Raw genomic sequence first — 20,962 nt, 5'->3', positions numbered from 1 at the left:
CTGAATTTAATGTGATTATGACTGAAAGAGTTCAGACCTTAGTTTAATGGAAGATTAAAACATCATATTTTGATCCAATGTCTTCTGTGTTTCTCCTTTCTCCTCTTCTATATAATAAGCTATTTGCAACCATTGGGCATGTTAATTAGGAAACATGGAGGGGCATAATTGAACGAAAACGTCTATCTCCATGGGCGTTTATCTCCGAGAATGGGTCCGTGAAGGGGCGGACCGAACCGTATTGTCGAAAAAAATAGACGTCCATGTTTTATTCGACAATTTGTGAGCTGGGCGTTTTTGTTTTTCAGTGATAATGGAAAATGAAAGCGCCCAGCTCAAAAACGAATAAATCCAAGGCATTTGTTCGTGGGAGGGGCCAGGATTCGTAGTGCACTGGTCCCCCTCACCTGCCAGGACACCAACCGGGCAGCCTAGGGGGCACTTTTACAAAAACAAAAAAAAAAAAATGGTAAAAGAGCTCCCAGGTGCATAGCACCCTTCCCTTGTGTGTTGAGCCCCCCAAATCCCCCTCAAAACCCACTGCCCACAAGTCTACACCATTACTATAGCCCTAAGGGGTGAAGGGGGGCACCTACATGTGGGTACAGTGGGTTTGGGGGGGTTGGACGACTAAGCATTAAGCAGCACAATTGTAACAGGTAGGGGGGGATGGGCCTGGGTCCACCTGCCTGAAGTCCACTGCACCTCCTAACAACTGCTCCAGGGACCTGCATACTGCTGCCAGGGAGGTGGGTATGACATTTGAGGGTGAAAATAAAAAGTTGTGAAACATCATGTTTTGTGGTGGGAGGGGGTTAGTGACCACTGGGGGAGTCAGGGGAGGTCATCCCCGACTCCCTCTGGTGGTAATCTGGTCATTTAGGGCACTTTTGGGGGTCCTATTCGTGAAAAAACAGGGTCCAGGAAAAGTGCCCTAAATTCTATCTACAAATGCATACTTTTTTTCCATTATCGGCGAAAGGCGCCCATCTCTCCTCAGCCGATAACCACGCCCCAGTTCCACCTTCGCCACGCCTCCGTCAACTTTGTACGCTTCCGCGATGGAGTGCAGTTGAAAACGTCCAAAATCGCCTTTCGATTATACCGATTTATTCGTTTTTGTGAGATAAATGTCTATCTCCCGATTTGGGTCGAAATCTAGGCGTTTTTCTCTTTCAAATATAAGGTGGATGGTATTTTAGCTTATATATATATATATATATTTCATTTGTCTGTTAGATGATAGCAACAAGATTTGAAGAGATTATAATTTGTCTGGCTAAGGTTTGGTTTGGATGGAGTTGAGTAAATTGAAACAGAATGTATCCAAAACTCAGTGGCGTAGGAAGGGGGGGGCGGTGGGGCGGTCCGTCCCGGGTGCATGCCGCTGGGGGGGTGTCGTCTCCGCTTGTTCACTGCTCTCTCTGCCCCGGAACAGGTTACTTCCTGTTCTGGGGCAGAGAGAGCAGGAGAAACAACGGAGAGGACGCAGCTCCCAGCGACTGCACTCGAGGCAGAGTGGTCCTCCCGCCCGCCCCCCTTGGTAAGACTGCACTCCGAGGGGGGGGGTGTGCCGTGCTGCACCCGGGGAGGGGGCGCAGCGGCGAACCGCCCCGGGTGTCAGCTGCCCTCGCTACGCTTCTGCCAAAACTACTTGTTCAAGCTTTGCTAATATTATGTAAGATATTGTAATGAGATGATTGATGAGTGAAACAGAAGAAATATCAAGGGTAGCTTCTGGTAAAATTTTAGGGGTAATCATAGAAAAGGATACTGTGAAGGAGAGGCCCTGGGGGTAGTGTGAAGGAGAGGCCCTGGGGGTAGATAAGATGGAAGTGGAAGAGGAAGAAGGGAGGCGGCTCACGAGCAGACATAGGCAGAACAGAGCCTGGCCTCCATTCCATCCCCAGAGAGCGAGAGAAGTAGTAATGCCCCCTAGAAAAGGGTGGAGGGAAAAAGACTACATTACCCAGCATTCCCCGAGAGAGAGCAGAAAAAGGTTTGTGACCCCTGTAAAATGGAGGAGAGGAAGAGACTACATTTCCCAGCAACCTCGGGGCAAAGCCTGGTACAGAGATTACCTTCCCCAGCAGGAACAGGGGGAGAACTCTAACAAGGAAAGGGTGGTGCCCCTGCAGGATAATCAAGGGAAAGAGGAACAGCTGCAAAGTAGGTGGGACGGGGAGCCCATGGAGTATCAAGAAGCTGAGCCGAGAGAAAGAGAAGAGAGCGAGGAAGAGCCTATGGACCTCTCAGCCTGGGCTCACTCCTTAGGTAACAAACCAAGGGACCAGGTAACTTCATGGTGTGATAACTGGGCTAAGAGAGGGAAGAGGAAAGGCCATGTGGGAGGATGGGTCAGTGCTTAGAGAGAGTGACCCAGATGGGTGGGGCCTTTTCATTTTCCAGAGCTCAGGCTGTGAATGAACTTTGAGTTTAAAGAGTTCTGGTTGAAGAGGGATGAGAGATTTTCCCGGAGTGGCTGAGCCCAGCCGGAAGAAGGTGGAGTGTGAACTGTGGCTAAAAAGCCTAAAAGCTGCTGAAGGGGTTTGAGCTGTGTGCTGAAGCCTCAAGAACTGTGTTTGTTTGTTTTTTGGAACTGCTTGCAGTGTTTTGGGCCCCTCCCAAGGGAGGGGGGGGGGGGGGGTAGAAAGAAGACCCAGGGCTATAAAACTGTCTAAAAGGAGCCCAGCTGGGTACTGGAAGCCTGGGAGTTAAAAGTTTTTTTTCTTGCTGTGTTTGTGTCTTTTTGCACTGCTGGACTGTTGGATCCCAAGCAAAATAAAGAACTGTGTTAGTTTTGCTTTGAAGTGATTTCTTTGAGCCCTGCCCTGTGGACTGTAGTGAACCAGGAGGTTGGGGCAGCCAGGGTGAAGGGGAGATCCCGAGGACTCTCAGGCGGAGGGGAGGATCATTTTTCACAATACACTACCATCAACCGGCTCACCTTTATCCACATGTCTATTTACGCCTTCAAAGAAATGAAGCAAATTGGTGAGGCAAGACTTCCCTTGGCTGAACCCATGCAGACTCTGTCCCATTAAACCATAATTGGCAAGACTTAAGAAGTGTTATTATTTCAGCCACAGAAAATACATAGAAAACTACTTACTGTTATCTGCAGTCAGCATTTCTACAAGAGAACAAAAGCAGGAAGAATCAGTGATGCAGCATTACTGGCACTAGAACATACATATATTATGATAACCAGCTTTTCTTCTACACACACTAAAATGTTGTATATTGTGCATGAGGTCCAGGCAAATCACCAAGTGATCATCACACCCACCGGCCACCCAGCTATTAAAATTTCTAATGACTGTCTTAAGAACTGGAATAGTTTTCAGCCACAGTAAATAATCATACAATGACCAACCTGTCACGTTTGTGACCGTTTCCTTGTCTGTGCTCACCTCGCCCTCTGGTGGCCAGACCTGGTGGCTGCAATGGACTGTCTGTTTACTGTCACCCGTTCCAGACTTCAGCCCAGTTCAGTCCAGATCTTCCGGGCTGCCAGAATTGCTTTCCTTGATTGTACCTGAACAGCACCCGTAGTTGCCTTATGATTGCTGCAGCTGAGCTTTAGCAGCTGATGGGCTTTATTAATCACCTAGAAACTTCTATGTTTCCCTTTGCATCGTCTAAGGTCCCTGGTATGTGGGTATGCTCTGTGCACTTCTGCCTAGTCTAGTTTTATTCTGAGTTCTTGCCTGGTTCTTGTTTGTTTGTTTGTGTGTAGTTAGCTTTGGTTTTATTGTTTAGTTCCTAGCCTTGTTTCTGGTCTGCATTTCCTTGTCTTGTGTCTGTGTTCTTTATTAATGGCTGCTTGGCAGATTTTAGTCCTAACTCCCTCCTGTCTGTGTTTCTGTCTTAGTAGCTGCCTGGCAGCTTGTAGTCTTGACTCTGTTGTGTGTTTTCTGCTTGTATCCAGTTCCTGCCCAGTCCGGTAAGTCCTGCCAGCCACCTGCACCCAGGGGCTCAACTCCTGGGGAAGGGTGGTCAAGTGCAGGTGAAGCCTTTCTCCAGTCCTGTGTTCCAGTCCAAGTGTTCTTGTCCAGTGTGTTCCTGCTTTGCTTATCCATGTCTGCAGTCCCTGCTTTGTGTATGTGTTAGCCCAGTGCTGGTTGGGGTGGTTTTGCCTGCCACTGCCCCTCCTTGGCAGTGGTCCAAGGGCTCACAAACCTAGCTGCTGCTTTGAGACCTGACAACCAAGGCTGATATTCATACTGCAGGAGGCAGCCCGCATAAGCTCTTCTGACTAACAGGACCAATTCTATGTAGAATGTGGCAACAGCCATACCAATCCCATAGATGACTGGTATTTCTGAAGATGAGACAATCCATTGGTTGTTAGTCTGCGAGTGACTGGTGAAAACAAATAACCTGAATTTAATGTGATTATGACTGAAAGAGTTCAGACCTTAGTTTAATGGAAGATTAAAACATCATATTTTGATCCAATGTCTTCTGCGTTTCTCCTTTCTCCTCTTCTATATAATAAGCTATTTGCAACTATTGGGCATGTTAATTAGGAAACATGGAGGGGCATAATTGAACGAAAACGTCTATCTCCATGGACGTTTATCTCCGAGAATGGGTCCGTGAAGGGGCGGACCGAACCGTATTTTCGAAAAAATAGACGTCCATGTTTTATTCGACAATGTGTGAGCTGGGCGTTTTTGTTTTTCAGTGATAATGGAAAATGAAAGCGCCCAGCTCAAAAATGAATAAATCCAAGGCATTTGTTCGTGGGAGGGTCCAGGATTCGTAGTGCACTGGTCCTCCTCACCTGCCAGGACACCAACCGGGCAGCCTAGGGGGCACTTTTACAAAAACAAAAAAAAAAAACGGTAAAAGAGCTCCCAGGTGCATAGCACCCTTCCCTTGTGTGTTGAGCCCCCCAAATCCCCCTCAAAACCCACTGCCCACAAGTCTACACCATTACTATAGCCCTAAGGGGTGAAGGGGGGCACCTACATGTGGGTACAGTGGGTTTGGGGGGGTTGGACGACTAAGCATTAAGCAGCACAATTGTAACAGGTAGGGGGGATGGGCCTGGGTCCACCTGCCTGAAGTCCACTGCACCTCCTAACAACTGCTCCAGGGACCTGCATACTGCTGCCAGGGAGGTGGGTATGACATTTGAGGGTGAAAATAAAAAGTTGTGAAACATTAAGTTTTGTAGTGGGAGGGGGTTAGTGACCACTGGGGGAGTCAGGGGAGGTCATCCCCGACTCCCTCTGGTGGTAATCTGGTCATTTAGGGCACTTTTTGGGGCCCTATTCATGAAAAAACAGGGTCCAGGAAAAGTGCCCTAAATTCTATCTACAAACGCATACTTTTTTTCCATTATCGGCGAAAGGCGCCCATCTCTCCTCGGCCGATAACCACGCCCCAGTTCCACCTTCGCCACGCCTCCGACACGCCCCCATCAACTTTGTACGCTTCCGCGATGGAGTGCAGTTGAAAACGTCCAAATCGCCTTTCCATTATACCGATTTATTCGTTTTTGTGAGATAAACGTCTATCTCCCGATTTGGGTCGAAATCTAGGCGTTTTTCTCTTTCAAATATAAGGTGGATGGTATTTTAGCTTATATATATATATATATTTCATTTGTCTGTTAGATGATAGCAACAAGATTTGAAGAGATTATAATTTGTCTGGCTAAGGTTTGGTTTGGATGGAGTTGAGTAAATTGAAACAGAATGTATCCAAAACTCAGTGGCGTAGGAAGGGGGGGGGCGGTGGGGCGGTCCGTCCCGGGTGCACGCCGCTGGGGGGGTGTCGTCTCCGCTTGTTCACTGCTCTCTCTGCCCCGGAACAGGTTACTTCCTGTTCTGGGGCAGAGAGAGCAGGGGAAACAACGGAGAGGACGCAGCTCCCAGCGACTGCACTCGAGGCGGAGTGGTCCTCCCGCCCGCCCCCCTTGGTAAGACTGCGCTCCGGGGGGGTACTTTCGCGCTCCGGGGGGGGGGGGTGCCGTGCTGCACCCGGGGGGGGGGCGCAGTGGCGAACCGCCCCGGGTGTCAGCTGCCCTCGCTACACTTCTGCCAAAACTACTTGTTCAAGCTTTGCTAATATTATGTAAGATATTGTAATCAGATGATTGATGAGTGAAACAGAAGAAATATCAAGGGTAGCTTCTGGTAAAATTTTAGGGGTAATCATAGAAAAGGATACACTACCATCAACCAGCTCACCTTTCTCCACATGTCTATTTACGCCTTCAAAGAAATGAAGCAAATTGGTGAGGCAAGACTTCCCTTGGCTGAACCCATGCAGACTCTGTCCCATTAAACCATAATTGGCAAGACTTAAGAAGTGTTATTATTTCAGCCACAGAAAATACATAGAAAACTACTTACTGTTATCTTCAGTCAGCATTTCTACAAGAGAACAAAAGCAGGAAGAATCAGTGATGCAGCATTACTGGCACTAGAACATACATATATTATGATAACCAGATTTTCTTCTACACACACTAAAATGTTGTATATTGTGCATGAGGTCCAGGAAAAATCACCAAGTGATCGTCACACCCACCGGCCACCCAGCTATTAAAATTTCTAATGACTGTCTTAAGAACTGGAATAGTTTTCAGCCACAGTAAATAATCATACAATGACCAACCTGTCACGTTTGTGACCGTTTCCTTGTCTGTGCTCACCTCGCCCTCTGGTGGCCAGACCTGGTGGCTGCAATGGACTGTCTGTTTACTGTCACCCATTCCAGACTTCAGCCCAGTTCAGTCCAGATCTTCTGGGCTGCCAGAATTGCTTTCCTTGATTGTACCTGAACAGCACCCGTAGTTGCCTTGTGATTGCTGCAGCTGAGCTTTAGCAGCTGATGGGCTTTATTAATCACCTAGAAACTTCTGTGTTTGCCTTTGCATCGTCTAAGGTCCCTGGTATGTGGGTATGCTCTGTGCACTTCTGCCTAGTCTAGTTTTATTCTGAGTTCTTGCCTGGTTCTTGTTTGTTTGTTTGTGTGTAGTTAGCTTTGGTTTTATTGTTTAGTTCCTAGCCTTGTTTCTGGTCTGCATTTCCTTGTCTTGTGTCTGTGTTCTTTATTAATGGCTGCTTGGCAGATTTTAGTCCTGACTCCCTCCTGTCTGTGTTTCTGTCTTAGTGGCTGCCTGGCAGCTTGTAGTCTTGACTCTGTTGTGTGTTTCCTGCTTGTATCCAGTTCCTGCCCAGTCTGGTAAGTCCTGCCGGCCGCCTGCACCCAGGGGCTCAACTCCTGGGGAAGGGTGGTCAAGTGCAGGTGAAGCCTTTCTCCAGTCCTGTGTTCCAGTCCAAGTGTTCTTGTCCAGTGTGTTCCTGCTTTGCTTATCCATGTCTGCAGTCCCTGCTTTGTGTATGTGTTAGCCCAGTGCTGGTTGGGGTGGTTTTGCCTGCCACTGCCCCTCCTTGGCAGCGGTCCAAGGGCTCACAAACCTAGCTGCTGCTTTGAGACCTGACAACCAAGGCTGATATTCATACTGCAGGAGGCAGCCCGCATAAGCTCTTTTGACTAACAGGACCAATTCTATGTAGAATGTGGCAACAGCCATACCAATCCCATAGATGACTGGTATTTCTGAAGATGAGACAATCCATTGGTTGTTAGTCTGCGAGTGACTGGTGAAAACAAATAACCTGAATTTAATGTGATTATGACTGAAAGAGTTCAGACCTTAGTTTAATGGAAGATTAAAACATCATATTTTGATCCAATGTCTTTTGTGTTTCTCCTTTCTCCTCTTCTATATAATAAGCTATTTGCAACCATTGGGCATGTTAATTAGGAAACATGGAGGGGCATAATTGAATGAAAATGTCTATCTCCATGGGCGTTTATCTCCGAGAATGGGTCCGTGAAGGGGCGGACCGAACCGTATTTTCGAAAAAATAGACGTCCATGTTTTATTCGACAATTTGTGAGCTGGGCGTTTTTGAAATGAAAGCGCCCAGCTCAAAAACGAATAAATCCAAGGCATTTGTTCGTGGGAGGGGCCAGGATTCGTAGTGCACTGGTCCCCCTCACCTGCCAGGACACCAACCGGGCAGCCTAGGGGGCACATTTACAAAAACAAAAAAAAACGGTAAAAGAGCTCCCAGGTGCATAGCACCCTTCCCTTGTGTGTTGAGCCCCCCAAATCCCCCTCAAAACCCACTGCCCACAAGTCTACACCATTACTATAGCCCTAAGGGGTGAAGGGGGGCACCTACATGTGGGTACAGTGGGTTTGGGGGGGTTGGACGACTAAGCATTAAGCAGCACAATTGTAACAGGTAGGGGGGGATGGGCCTGGGTCCACCTGCCTGAAGTCCACTGCACCTCCTAACAACTGCTCCAGGGACCTGCATACTGCTGCCAGGGAGGTGGGTATGACATTTGAGGGTGAAAATAAAAAGTTGTGAAACATCATGTTTTGTGGTGGGAGGGGGTTAGTGACCACTGGGGGAGTCAGGGGAGGTCATCCCCGACTCCCTCTGGTGGTAATCTGGTCATTTAGGGCACTTTTTGGGGCCCTATTCGTGAAAAAACAGGGTCCAGGAAAAGTGCCCTAAATTCTAGCTACAAACGCATACTTTTTTTCCATTATCGGCGAAAGGCGCCCATCTCTCCTCGGCCGATAACCACGCCCCAGTTCCACCTTCGCCACGCCTCCGACACGCCCCCATCAACTTTGTACGCTTCCGCGATGGAGTGCAGTTGAAAACGTCCAAAATCGCCTTTCCATTATACCGATTTATTCGTTTTTGTGAGATAAATGTCTATCTCCCGATTTGGGTCGAAATCTAGGCGTTTTTCTCTTTCAAATATAAGGTGGATGGTATTTTAGCTTATATATATATATATATTTCATTTGTCTGTTAGATGATAGCAACAAGATTTGAAGAGATTATAATTTGTCTGGCTAAGGTTTGGTTTGGATGGAGTTGAGTAAATTGAAACAGAATGTATCCAAAACTCAGTGGCGTAGGAAGGGGGGGGGCGGTGGGGCGGTCCGTCCCGGGTGCACGCCGCTGGGGGGGTGTCGTCTCCGCTTGTTCACTGCTCTCTCTGCCCCGGAACAGGTTACTTCCTGTTCTGGGGCAGAGAGAGCAGGGGAAACAACGGAGAGGACGCAGCTCCCAGCGACTGCACTCGAGGCGGAGTGGTCCTCCCGCCCGCCCCCCTTGGTAAGACTGCGCTCCGGGGGGGGGGGGTTCTTTCGCGCTCCGGGGGGGGTGTGCTGTGCTGCACCCGGGGAGGGGGCGCAGAGCCCCGGGTGTCAGCTGCCCTCGCTACGCTTCTGCCAAAACTACTTGTTCAAGCTTTGCTAATATTATGTAAGATATTGTAATGAGATGATTGATGAGTGAAACAGAAGAAATATCAAGGGTAGCGTCTGGTAAAATTTTAGGGGTAATCATAGAAAAGGATACACTACCATCAACCGGCTCACCTTTCTCCACATGTCTATTTACGCCTTCAAAGAAATGAAGCAAATTGGTGAGGCAAGACTTCTGTCAGGTTCTGTCAGGTTCTGAGCCCGCGGGACCGGGCTCTGGAGCAAACGTGAGCCCTTGGGCTGCTGACGAGGAGCGACAGCAGCAGGCAAAACCCACCAACCCACACTGGGTAAGCACAACGGCAGGGACTGCAGGCACCGCCCAGCGAACCGGAACACCTGGACTGGAATCCCCCGGACTGGAGGACACAGGACTGGGACACTGGACTACAATCCCCCGGACTGGAACACACACCGGACCGGAACACACTGGACTGGAGCACACCAGACTGGAACACACACCGGCCCGGAACACTCTGGACTGGAACCCGGACTGGACCTAGGCTTCACCTACACTTGACTGCCTACCCCCTCGGGTTGAGCCTTCAGGTTCTGGCAGCCGGTAGGACTTACAGGGGCAGCAGGAATGAAGATCCAGGGGTGCCCCCTGGCACCTAAGCGATGGCAAGACAGACAGACAGGGAATGTCCGGGTTCTGGCAGTAAGTAGGTTCAAAGCAATGGTCACAGAAGAGCTGGAAGCCCACAGAGAAAGAACACAGAAGGGCTGGAAACCCACAAAGCGATAAACACAAAAGGGCAGGGAACCTACAGAGCAGTAAACACAGAAGGGCTGGAAACCCACTAGCGATAAACACAGAAGGGCTGAAAACCCACAGCGCAATAAACACAGAAGGGCTGGCAACCCACAAAGCGATAAACACAGAAGGGCTGAAAACCCACAGAAGGGTAGGAGACCCACAGAACAATTAAATACAGAAGGGCTGGAAACCCACAAAGCGATAAACACAAAAGGGCAGGGAACCTACAGAGCAAGAAACACAGAAGGGCTGGAAACCCACAAGCGATAAACACAGAAGGGCTGAAAACCCACAGAAGGGTAGGAGACCCACAGAGCAAATAACACAGAAGGGCAGAAAACCCACAGCGCAATAAATACAGAAGGGCTGGAAACCCACAAAGCGATAAACACAGAAGGGCAGGGAACCTACAGAGCAAGAAACACAGAAGGGCTGGAAACCCACAAGCGATAAACACAGAAGGGCTGAAAACCCACAGAAGGGTAGGAGACCCACAGAGCAAATAACACAGAAGGGTAAGAAGCCCACAGAGCAAAAGACAAGGAAAGCAAAACGGTGCTAACAGCACACTAACCTCGGGACCTAAGGCACTGCGGAGGGAATGGCAATGCAAAGGCCAGGACTGTAGTTTCCAAGTCACTAATAAAGCCCTTCAACACCAGAGCCACAGGTGCAGCAATCACCTTGCAACCAAACAGAGGCTTGACACACAAAGCAGTCATCCCATAGAAAGGAACAGCGGGAGCCATCTTGGAAACTGGCAAGGAGGAGGAAGCGGCAGCCATCTTGGAAGAGGCAAAGCCCACACAGGTGAGATTCAGTAGGGCAATCAGCACACAGAGCCAGAGAGAAACTAAGACAGAGACAGACACAGAGACAAGCAGAAGCCAGCACAGCCACTGACTCCCAGAAACAGGGTAAGTATGAGAGTGGTCACGGCCACAGACGTGACAGTACCCCCTCCTCAAGACCCCCCTCTCAGTCTCCCTGAGGAGGTCAGGTGTCCAGGGGTAACTGTGGTGAAACCTTCTGATCGGTTTCAAAAGCCCGACATAGATCACTGGACTGGAAATCACAAAGAAGTTCAAAACTGGCAGACAGGAGCGGAACTTGTCAACAGGAGGCTCCTTCCAATCACCGTTGGGCCAACTCAGGAACTTGGATGCATCAAGAGGAACCACATTCAAAAGGCACCCTTCTCCGAGGGAACCCAGACTGAACTCAGGAAGCAAACCGGGACTGGGACCCGGACTAGAGTCAAAAAGCAAACCGGGCCTGGGACCCAGGCGGGCGTCAGAAGCTTGACTAGAACTGGAACTCAGAGCAGGCTCAGCATCTTGGCTGGAAGTGGAACTAGGAACGGACTCAGCATCTTGGCTGGAACTGGAGCTCGGAGCAGGGTCAGCATCTTGGCTGGAACTGGAACTTGGAACAGACTCAGCATCTTGGCTGGAACTGGAGCTCGGAGCAGGGTCAGTATCTTGGCTGGAAGTGGAACTTGGAACGGACTCAGCATCTTGGCTGGAACTGGAGCTCGGAGCAGGGTCAGCATCTTGGCTGGAACTGGAACTTGGAACAGACTCAGCATCTTGGCTGGAACTGGAGCTCGGAGCAGGGTCAGCATCTTGGCTGGAACTGGAACTTGGAACGGACTCAGCATCTTGGCTGGAACTAGAGCTCGGAGCAGGGTCAGCATCTTGGCTGGAACTGGAGCTCGGAGCTGACTCAGCATCTTGGCTGGAACTGGAGCTCGGAGCAGGGTCAGCATCTTGGCTGGAACTGGAACTTAGAACAGACTCAGCATCTTGGCTGGAACTGGAGCTCGGAGCAGGGTCAGCATCTTGGCTGGAACTGGAACTTGGAACGGACTCAGCATCTTGGCTGGAACTGGAGCTCGGAGCAGGGTCAGCATCTTGGCTGGAACTGGAACTTGGAACGGACTCAGCATCTTGGCTGGAACTGGAGCTCGGAGCAGGGTCAGCATCTTGGCTGGAACTGGAACTTTGAACAGGAGTTGAACCGGGACTGGGACCCGGACTGGAATCAGAGTCTTGACTGGCAGGGCCCCTCAAACTGGACTCAGGAGCTTGGCTGGGAGCGCCCCGCGAACTGGACTTTAACTGAGGCTTGGCAGAACACACCCTGTGGACAGGGATCGGAGGCTCGAGCGGAAGCGCCACTCGAACTGGCCTTCGGAGCTTGATTGGAGGTACCCTCCAGACTGGAAGCGGAGATGCCACCTGAACCACCCTGTGGACTGGCATCGGAGGCTTGGTTAGAAGCCCCCCTCGAACTGGACTCAGTGGCTTGACTGGACGGGTCACTTGAACAAGAACCGGAGACTTGACCCGAAGCGCCACTTGCACAGGAATCTGAAGCTCCATCAAAGGCTTCCCTCGGACCGGACTCGGAGACTTCAAAGGGCGTGCCATTTGAAGGAGGACTGGAGGCTCGACCCGAAGCGCCACTTGCATAGGAATCTGAGGCTCCGTCAGAAGCACCCCACGGACTGGACTCGGAGACTTCAAGGGGCGTGCCACTTGAACGAGGACTGGAGGCTCGACCTGGAGCGCCACTTGCATAGGAATCTGAGGCTCCGTCAGAAGCACCCCACGGACTGGACTCGGAGACTCGAATGGAAGCGCCACCTGAACTGGCATCGGAGGCTCGGTCAAAAGCGTCCCTCGGACTGGACTCTGAAGCTTGACTGGACGTGCTGCTCGGACTGGATTCAGGGGCTTGTCTGGGCGCGCTGCTTGAATGGGACTGGACCCCTGCTGGGCCCAGAGCATGGAATTCCCCAGACGTCTCCTCTCAGCGACAGCTTCAGGAGTATCCCACAAAGCTGGATTCAAGACCAGGCTGTGGCGATATTCAGCGAGCGTGATAAAAGGGTCCATATCTGAAACTGGGTTTTCAGCGATTCCAAGCCACCGGACACGTTTTCTCTCAGCTGCCACTTCAGGGGTCTTCTTCAAAACAGGATGAGACAAAAGTTTCCCACGATACTGACGAAGAGTCATAGAAGGATCAAGAACAACGATAGAGCTGGACCCCAGCTGGGTCAGCTGGGTGGGGGTTCTTGCCGGGCTCGGGGCCTTTGCATTCTGTCAGGTTCTGTCAGGTTCTGAGCCCGCGGGACCGGGCTCTGGAGCAAACGTGAGCCCTTGGGCTGCTGACGAGGAGCGACAGCAGCAGGCAAAACCCACCAACCCACACTGGGTAAGCACAACGGCAGGGACTGCAGGCACCGCCCAGCGAACCGGAACACCTGGACTGGAATCCCCCGGACTGGAGGACACAGGACTGGGACACTGGACTACAATCCCCCGGACTGGAACACACACCGGACCGGAACACACTGGACTGGAGCACACCAGACTGGAACACACACCGGCCCGGAACACTCTGGACTGGAACCCGGACTGGACCTAGGCTTCACCTACACTTGACTGCCTACCCCCTCGGGTTGAGCCTTCAGGTTCTGGCAGCCGGTAGGACTTACAGGGGCAGCAGGAATGAAGATCCAGGGGTGCCCCCTGGCACCTAAGCGATGGCAAGACAGACAGACAGGGAATGTCCGGGTTCTGGCAGTAGGTAGGTTCAAAGCAATGGTCACAGAAGGGCTGGAAGCCCACAGAGAAAGAACACAGAAGGGCTGGAAACCCACAAAGCGATAAACACAAAAGGGCAGGGAACCTACAGAGCAGTAAACACAGAAGGGCTGGAAACCCACTAGCGATAAACACAGAAGGGCTGAAAACCCACAGCGCAATAAACACAGAAGGGCTGGCAACCCACAAAGCGATAAACACAGAAGGGCTGAAAACCCACAGAAGGGTAGGAGACCCACAGAACAATTAAATACAGAAGGGCTGGAAACCCACAAAGCGATAAACACAGAAGGGCAGGGAACCTACAGAGCAAGAAACACAGAAGGGCTGGAAACCCACAAGCGATAAACACAGAAGGGCTGAAAACCCACAGAAGGGTAGGAGACCCACAGAGCAAATAACACAGAAGGGCAGAAAACCCACAGCGCAATAAATACAGAAGGGCTGGAAACCCACAAAGCGATAAACACAGAAGGGCAGGGAACCTACAGAGCAAGAAACACAGAAGGGCTGGAAACCCACAAGCGATAAACACAGAAGGGCTGAAAACCCACAGAAGGGTAGGAGACCCACAGAGCAAATAACACAGAAGGGTAAGAAGCCCACAGAGCAAAAGACAAGGAAAGCAAAACGGTGCTAACAGCACACTAACCTCGGGACCTAAGGCACTGCGGAGGGAATGGCAATGCAAAGGCCAGGACTGTAGTTTCCAAGTCACTAATAAAGCCCTTCAACACCAGAGCCACAGGTGCAGCAATCACCTTGCAACCAAACAGAGGCTTGACACACAAAGCAGTCATCCCATAGAAAGGAACAGCGGGAGCCATCTTGGAAACTGGCAAGGAGGAGGAAGCGGCAGCCATCTTGGAAGAGGCAAAGCCCACACAGGTGAGATTCAGTAGGGCAATCAGCACACAGAGCCAGAGAGAAACTAAGACAGAGACAGACACAGAGACAAGCAGAAGCCAGCACAGCCACTGACTCCCAGAAACAGGGTAAGTATGAGAGTGGTCACGGCCACAGACGTGACAACTTCCCTTGGCTGAACCCATGCAGACTCTGTCCCATTAAACCATAATTGGCAAGACTTAAGAAGTGTTATTATTTCAGCCACAGAAAATACATAGAAAACTACTTACTGTTATCTGCAGTCAGCATTTCTACAAGAGAACAAAAGCAGGAAGAATCAGTGATGCAGCATTACTGGCACTAGAACATACATATATTATGATAACCAGCTTTTCTTCTACACACACTAAAATGTTGTATATTGTGCATGAGGTCCAGGCAAATCACCAAGTGATCATCACACCCACCGGCCACCCAGCTATTAAAATTTCTAATGACTGTCTTAAGAACTGGAATAGTTTTCAGCAGGGGCGTATCTGGAATCCGGCGGTAGGGGGGGCCAGAGCCAGAGAGGGGGGGCACATTTTTGCCTCCCTCCCCCCCCCGCCGCCGCCGCCGCTGCCGCCTCTCTCCACCCCCTCCCCGCCGTCAACCCTCCCCCGCTGCTTACTTTTGTTGGCGCCGAGGTCCCGACCCGCAATCTCCGTTTTTCATCTTCCTCCGTGGCCATGCTTCCAGGAAGTAACGCTGCAGTGCTGATTCGTTGACTCCAGTTCGACGTCTGACGTCAGACGCCGAACTGGATTCAACGAATCAGCACTGCAGCGTTACTTCCTGGAAGCATGGCCATGGAGGAAGACGAAAAACGGAGATTGCGGGTCGGACCTCGGCGCCAGCAAAAGTAAGCAGCGGGGGAGGGTTGACGGCGGGGAGGGGGGCCAGGGCGAAATCTGCGGGGGCCCAGGCCCCTGTGGCCCCACGCAGATACGCCCCTGGTTTTCAGCCACAGTAAATAATCATACAATGACCAACCTGTCACGTTTGTGACCGTTTCCTTGTCTGTGCTCACCTCGCCCTCTGGTGGCCAGACCTGGTGGCTGCAATGGACTGTCTGTTTACTGTCACCCGTTCCAGACTTCAGCCCGGTTCAGTCCAGATCTTCCGGGCTGCCAGAATTGCTTTCCTTGATTGTACCTGAACAGCACCCGTAGTTGCCTTATGATTGCTGCAGCTGAGCTTTAGCAGCTGATGGGCTTTATTAATCACCTAGAAACTTCTATGTTTGCCTTTGCATCGTCTAAGGTCCCTGGTATGTGGGTATGCTCTGTGTACTTCTGCCTAGTCTAGTTTTATTCTGAGTTCTTGCCTGGTTCTTGTTTGTTTGTGTGTAGTTAGCTTTGGTTTTATTGTTTAGTTCCTAGCCTTGTTTCTGGTCTGCATTTCCTTGTCTTGTGTCTGTGTTCTTTATTAATGGCTGCTTGGCAGATTTTAGTCCTGACTCCCTCCTGTCTGTGTTTCTGTCTTAGTGGCTGCCTGGCAGCTTGTAGTCTTGACTCTGTTGTGTGTTTCCTGCTTGTATCCAGTTCCTGCCCAGTCCGGTAAGTCCTGCCGGCCGCCTGCACCCAGGGGCTCAACTCCTGGGGAAGGGTGGTCAAGTGCAGGTGAAGCCTTTCTCCAGTCCTGTGTTCCAGTCCAAGTGCTGGTTGGGGTGGTTTTGCCTGCCACTGCCCCTCCTTGGCAGCGGTCCAAGGGCTCACAAACCTAGCTGCTGCTTTGAGACCTGACAACCAAGGCCGATATTCATACTGCAGGAGGCAGCCCACATAAGCTGAGCTTAGATATTCAATACTGGGCTGTTTCCAGTGACCGGCATTGAATATCCCGGGATTTTTTGGCACTGAAATGTTAACCGGCTATGCTGATACTCAGCACCAACCAGTTAACATTTTAGCAGTCAAAGATAGGCTTGCTATTTCAGTGGCCTATTTTGTCCGCTCAACATAGCTGGTTTGGTGCTAAATACCTGCTCCTAACTGGCTATCCAGCTCATTTTCGAAAGTGATCGCCGGCGATCTTCCGACACAAATCGGGAGATCGCCAGTGATCTCCTGATCCCGGCCAAATCGGTATTATCGAAAGCCGATTTTGGCTGGCCCCAACTGCTTTTTTATCGCGGCGCCGGCCAGCGTTTAAGGGGGCGTGTTGGTAGGGTAGTGAAGGCAGAACGGTGGGGCGGGGGCGGGGGTACAAGATGGCCGGCTTTGCCTTATAATGGAAAAAAAGTGGCTGGTTCGAGCGAACATTTCGCCGGCTGGACTTGGTCCATTTATTTTTAGGGCCAAGTCTCAAAAAAGTGCCCCAATTGACCATATGACCACTGGAGGGAAGCGGGGATTACCTCCCCCTACTCCCCCAGTGTTCACCAACCCCCTCCCACCCCCCAAAAATAAAATAAATCATTTTTTTGCCAGCCTGTATGTCAGCTTGAAATGTCATACCCAGCTCCTTGACAGCAGTATGCAGGCCCCTGGAGCAGTATTTAGTGGGTGCAGTGCACTTCAGGCAGCTGGACCCAGGCCCATCCCCCCCTACCTGTTACAGTTGTGGTGATAAATATTGAGCCCCTCAAAACCCACTGTACCCCCTTCACCCCTTAGGGCTATGGTAATGGTGTAGAGTTGTGGCAAGTGGGTTTGGGGCGGGGGGAATTGGGGGGCTCAGCACACAAGGTAAGGGAGCTATACTCCTGGCACCTATTTTTGTTTTTTTTTTTAATATTTAGAAGTGCCCCCTAGGGTGCCCGGTTGGTGTCCTGGCATGTCAGGGGGACCAGTGCACTAGAAATGCTGGCTCCTCCCACGACCAAATGGCTTGCATTTCGCTGGGTTTGATATGGCCGGGCCCGGTTTCCATTATGGCTGGATAATGAAGCTGGCCATCTCATGTAAGCCCGGCGATCCTGCTCTAAACCCGGCGATCAATTTAGCCGACCTCAACCGTATTTCGAAAATACGGTTTGCTCCGCCCCTTTGCGGAGCCAGCTCCGAAGATGGCCGGCAATCGATTTGGCTGGCTCCGTTCAATTATGACCCTCTATGTTGCTTGATATAGCCAGTTACTAGCTAGCCAGGAGCTAACCAGTTAGGCAGCTAACTGCTATTTAACCACCCAGGAGCCATTGGTTTACATATCGGGGGAAAGTTTTTCTACAAAAAACAAACGTGGAAAGAATCGGTGCATGCAGCAATACTGAAACTGAAACCTACATACATTAAGAAAACTGGCTGTTCCCCAGCACGTTCTAAAATCTTGTATATTATGCATAAGGGCCCCCATTTTCACATCAGATGGGCAAATTACCAAAGGGGTAACTCTGTAACTAGATGCTTCTACTTAGATGCTCATTCTGTAATGGAAAATAGGAAAGCTTGCATAACCATGAATGTAAAGCACCTCACACTTATGCCAACCATAGACCTGGCACAAGTGCAAGTGCCAAAGAGGGGCATAATCGAAAAGGACGCCCAAGTTTTGTTGAGGACGTCCTCGCAAAAAGATTGGATGTCCATTTTTCGTTTTGATAATACAGTCGGGGACGCCCAAATCTTGAAATTTACATAAGTATTGCCATACTGGGAAAGACCAAAGGTCCATCAAGCCCAGCATCCTGTTTCCAACAGTGGCCAATCCAGGTCACAAATACCTGACAAGATCCCCCAAAAAGTACAAAACATTTTATATTGCTTATCCCAGAAAAAGTGGATTTTCCCCAAGACCATTTAATAATGGTCTATGGACTTTTCCTTTAGAAAGACGTACAAATCTTTTTAAAATTCCGCTAAGCTAACAGCCTTCACCACATTCTCTGGCAATGAATTCCAGTTTAATTACACATTGAGTGAAGAAATATTTTCTCCTATTCGTTTTAAATTTACTACATTTTAGCTTCATCGCATGCCCCCTAGTCCTACTATTTTTGGAAAGCATAAACAGACGCTTCACATCTGCCCGTTCAACTCCACTCATTATTTTATAGACCTCTATCATATCTCCCCTCAGCCGCCTTTTCTCCAAGCTGAAGAGACCTTGCCGCTTTAGCCTTTCCTCATAGAAAAGTCATCCCATCCCCTTTATCATTTTCGTCGCCCTTCGCTGCACCTTTTCTAATTCCACTATATCTTTTTTGAGATGCGGCGACCAGAACTGAACACAATATTCGAGGTGCGGTCGCACCATGGAGCGATACAAAGGCATTATAACATCCTCATTTTTGTTTTCCATTCCTTTCTTAATAATACCTAACATTCTATTTGCTTTCTTAACCGCAGCAGCACACTGAGCAGAAGGTTTCAATGTATCATCAATGATGACACCTAGATTCCTTTCTTGGTCCGTGACTCCTAACGTGGAACCTTGCATGATGAAGCTATAATTTGGGTTCCTCTTTCCCACATGCATCACTTTGCACTTACTCACATTAAATGTCATCTGCCATTTAGATGCCCAGTCTCGTAAGGTCACAATCCTCCCATGATTTAACTACTTTGAATAACTTTGTGTCATCAGCAAATTTAATTACCTCACTAGTTACTCCCATCTCTAGGTCATTTATAAATATGTTAAAAAGCAGCGGTCCCAGCACAGACCCTGGGGAACCACACTATCTACCCTTCTCCATTGAGAATACTGACCATTTAACCCTACTTTCTGTTTTCTATCTTTCAACCAGTTTTTAATCCACAATAGAACACTACCTCCTATCCCATGACTCTCCAATTTCCTCTGGAGTCTTTCATGAGGTACTTTGTCAAACGCCTTCTGAAAATCCAGATACACAATATCAACCCGCTCATCTTTTTATCCACGTTTGTTCACCCCTTCAAAGAAATGTAGTAGATTGGTGAGGTAAGATTTCCCTTCACTAAATCCATATTGACTTTGTCTCATTAATCCATGCCTTTGAATATGCTCTGTAATTTTGTTCTTAATAATAGTCTCTACCATTTTGCCCGGCACCAACGTCAGACTCACCAATCTATAATTTCCCGGATCTCCTCTGGAACCTTTTTTAAAAATCCGTGTTACATTGGCCGTTACATCCTTAGAGATGGTCGTCCCTAGACTTGGTCGTTTTTGATTTTCGGCGATAATGGAAACCAAGGACGCCCATCTCAGAAATGACCAAATGCAAGCCCTTTGGTCATGGGAGGAGCCAGCATTTGTAGTGCACTGGTCCCCATGACATGCCAGGACACCAACCGGGCACCCTAGGGGGCACTGCAGTGGACTTCACAAATTGCTCTCAGGTGCATAGCTCCCTTACCTTGTGTGCTGAGCCTCCCAAAACCCACTACCCACAACTGAACACCAGTACCATAGCACTTACGGGTGAAGGGGGCACCTAGATGTGGGTACAGTGGATTTCTGGTGGGTTTTGGAGGGCTCACATTTACCACTACAAGTGTAAAAGGTAGGGGGGATGGGCCTGGGTCCGCTGAAGTGCACTGCACCCACTAAAACTGCTCCAGGGACCTGCATACTGCTGTGATGGAGCTGAGTATGACATCTGAGGATGGCATAGAGGCTGGCACAAAATATTTTTAAAGAATGTTTTTTGGGTGTGAGGGGGTTAGTGACCCCTGGAGGAGTAAGGGGAGGTCATCCGTGATTCCCTCCGGTGGTCATCTAGTCAGTTTGGGCACCTTTTGTGGTTGGTCGTAACCAAAGCAGGACCAGGTAAAGTCATCCAAATGCTCGTCAGGGACGCCCTTTTTTTTCATTATGGGTCAAGGACACCCTTGTGTTAGGCACGCCCAAGTCCCGCCTTTGCTATGCCTCCGATACGCCCCCAGGAACTTTGGTCGTCACTGCGACGGTAAGCAGTTGGGGATGCCCAAAATCGACTTTTGATTATGCCAATTTGGGCGACCTGTGACAAGGACGCCCATCTTCTGATTTGTGTTGAAAGATGGGTGTCCTTCTCTTTCGAAAATAAGCCTGATAATGTCTCATAATACATATTACCTTTATATATAATTATTTCATTATGGGGTATGTTTACTAAGGCGCTTTAGCATTTTTAACGCAACTTTAAAGTTAAGGCGCGTTAAACACTAACATGCCTATACATTCCTATGGGCGCATTAGCGTTTTAACAAGCGTCAACCATTTACACGCATTAAAACCACTAACGTGTCCATAGTGCACCTTAGTAAACATAGACGTTAAAGTTGTCTGGGCTGACCAAAATAAGACCACAATGTAAAAATGGCAAAAATCTTTGAAGTTCTTTTAGTTATCTGCAATTTCGTAAGAATCTTATGATCTACCTGTTTAAATGTTTTCTGTCTAAACTAATTTATTCTTTATTTTGTTTATTTTTTTTTAAGAATTATTTCATTGATACTCTTTTTATAC

At 49.4% G+C, this 20,962-nt stretch overlaps 1 pseudogene; it reads right to left on the bottom strand.

The window, feature by feature from the left end:
* Positions 1-20,962, bottom strand: part of LOC115466352 — a 168,929-nt pseudogene that overhangs the window by 89,187 nt on the left and 58,780 nt on the right.

The sequence above is a fragment of the Microcaecilia unicolor genome, chromosome 3 (genome assembly GCF_901765095.1).
Source record: "Microcaecilia unicolor chromosome 3, aMicUni1.1, whole genome shotgun sequence".
In the NCBI taxonomy this organism is placed as follows: Eukaryota; Metazoa; Chordata; class Amphibia; order Gymnophiona; family Siphonopidae; genus Microcaecilia; species Microcaecilia unicolor.
Note: the sequence above shows the minus strand (reverse complement) of the source record. Positions and strands in the feature narration are given on the sequence as shown.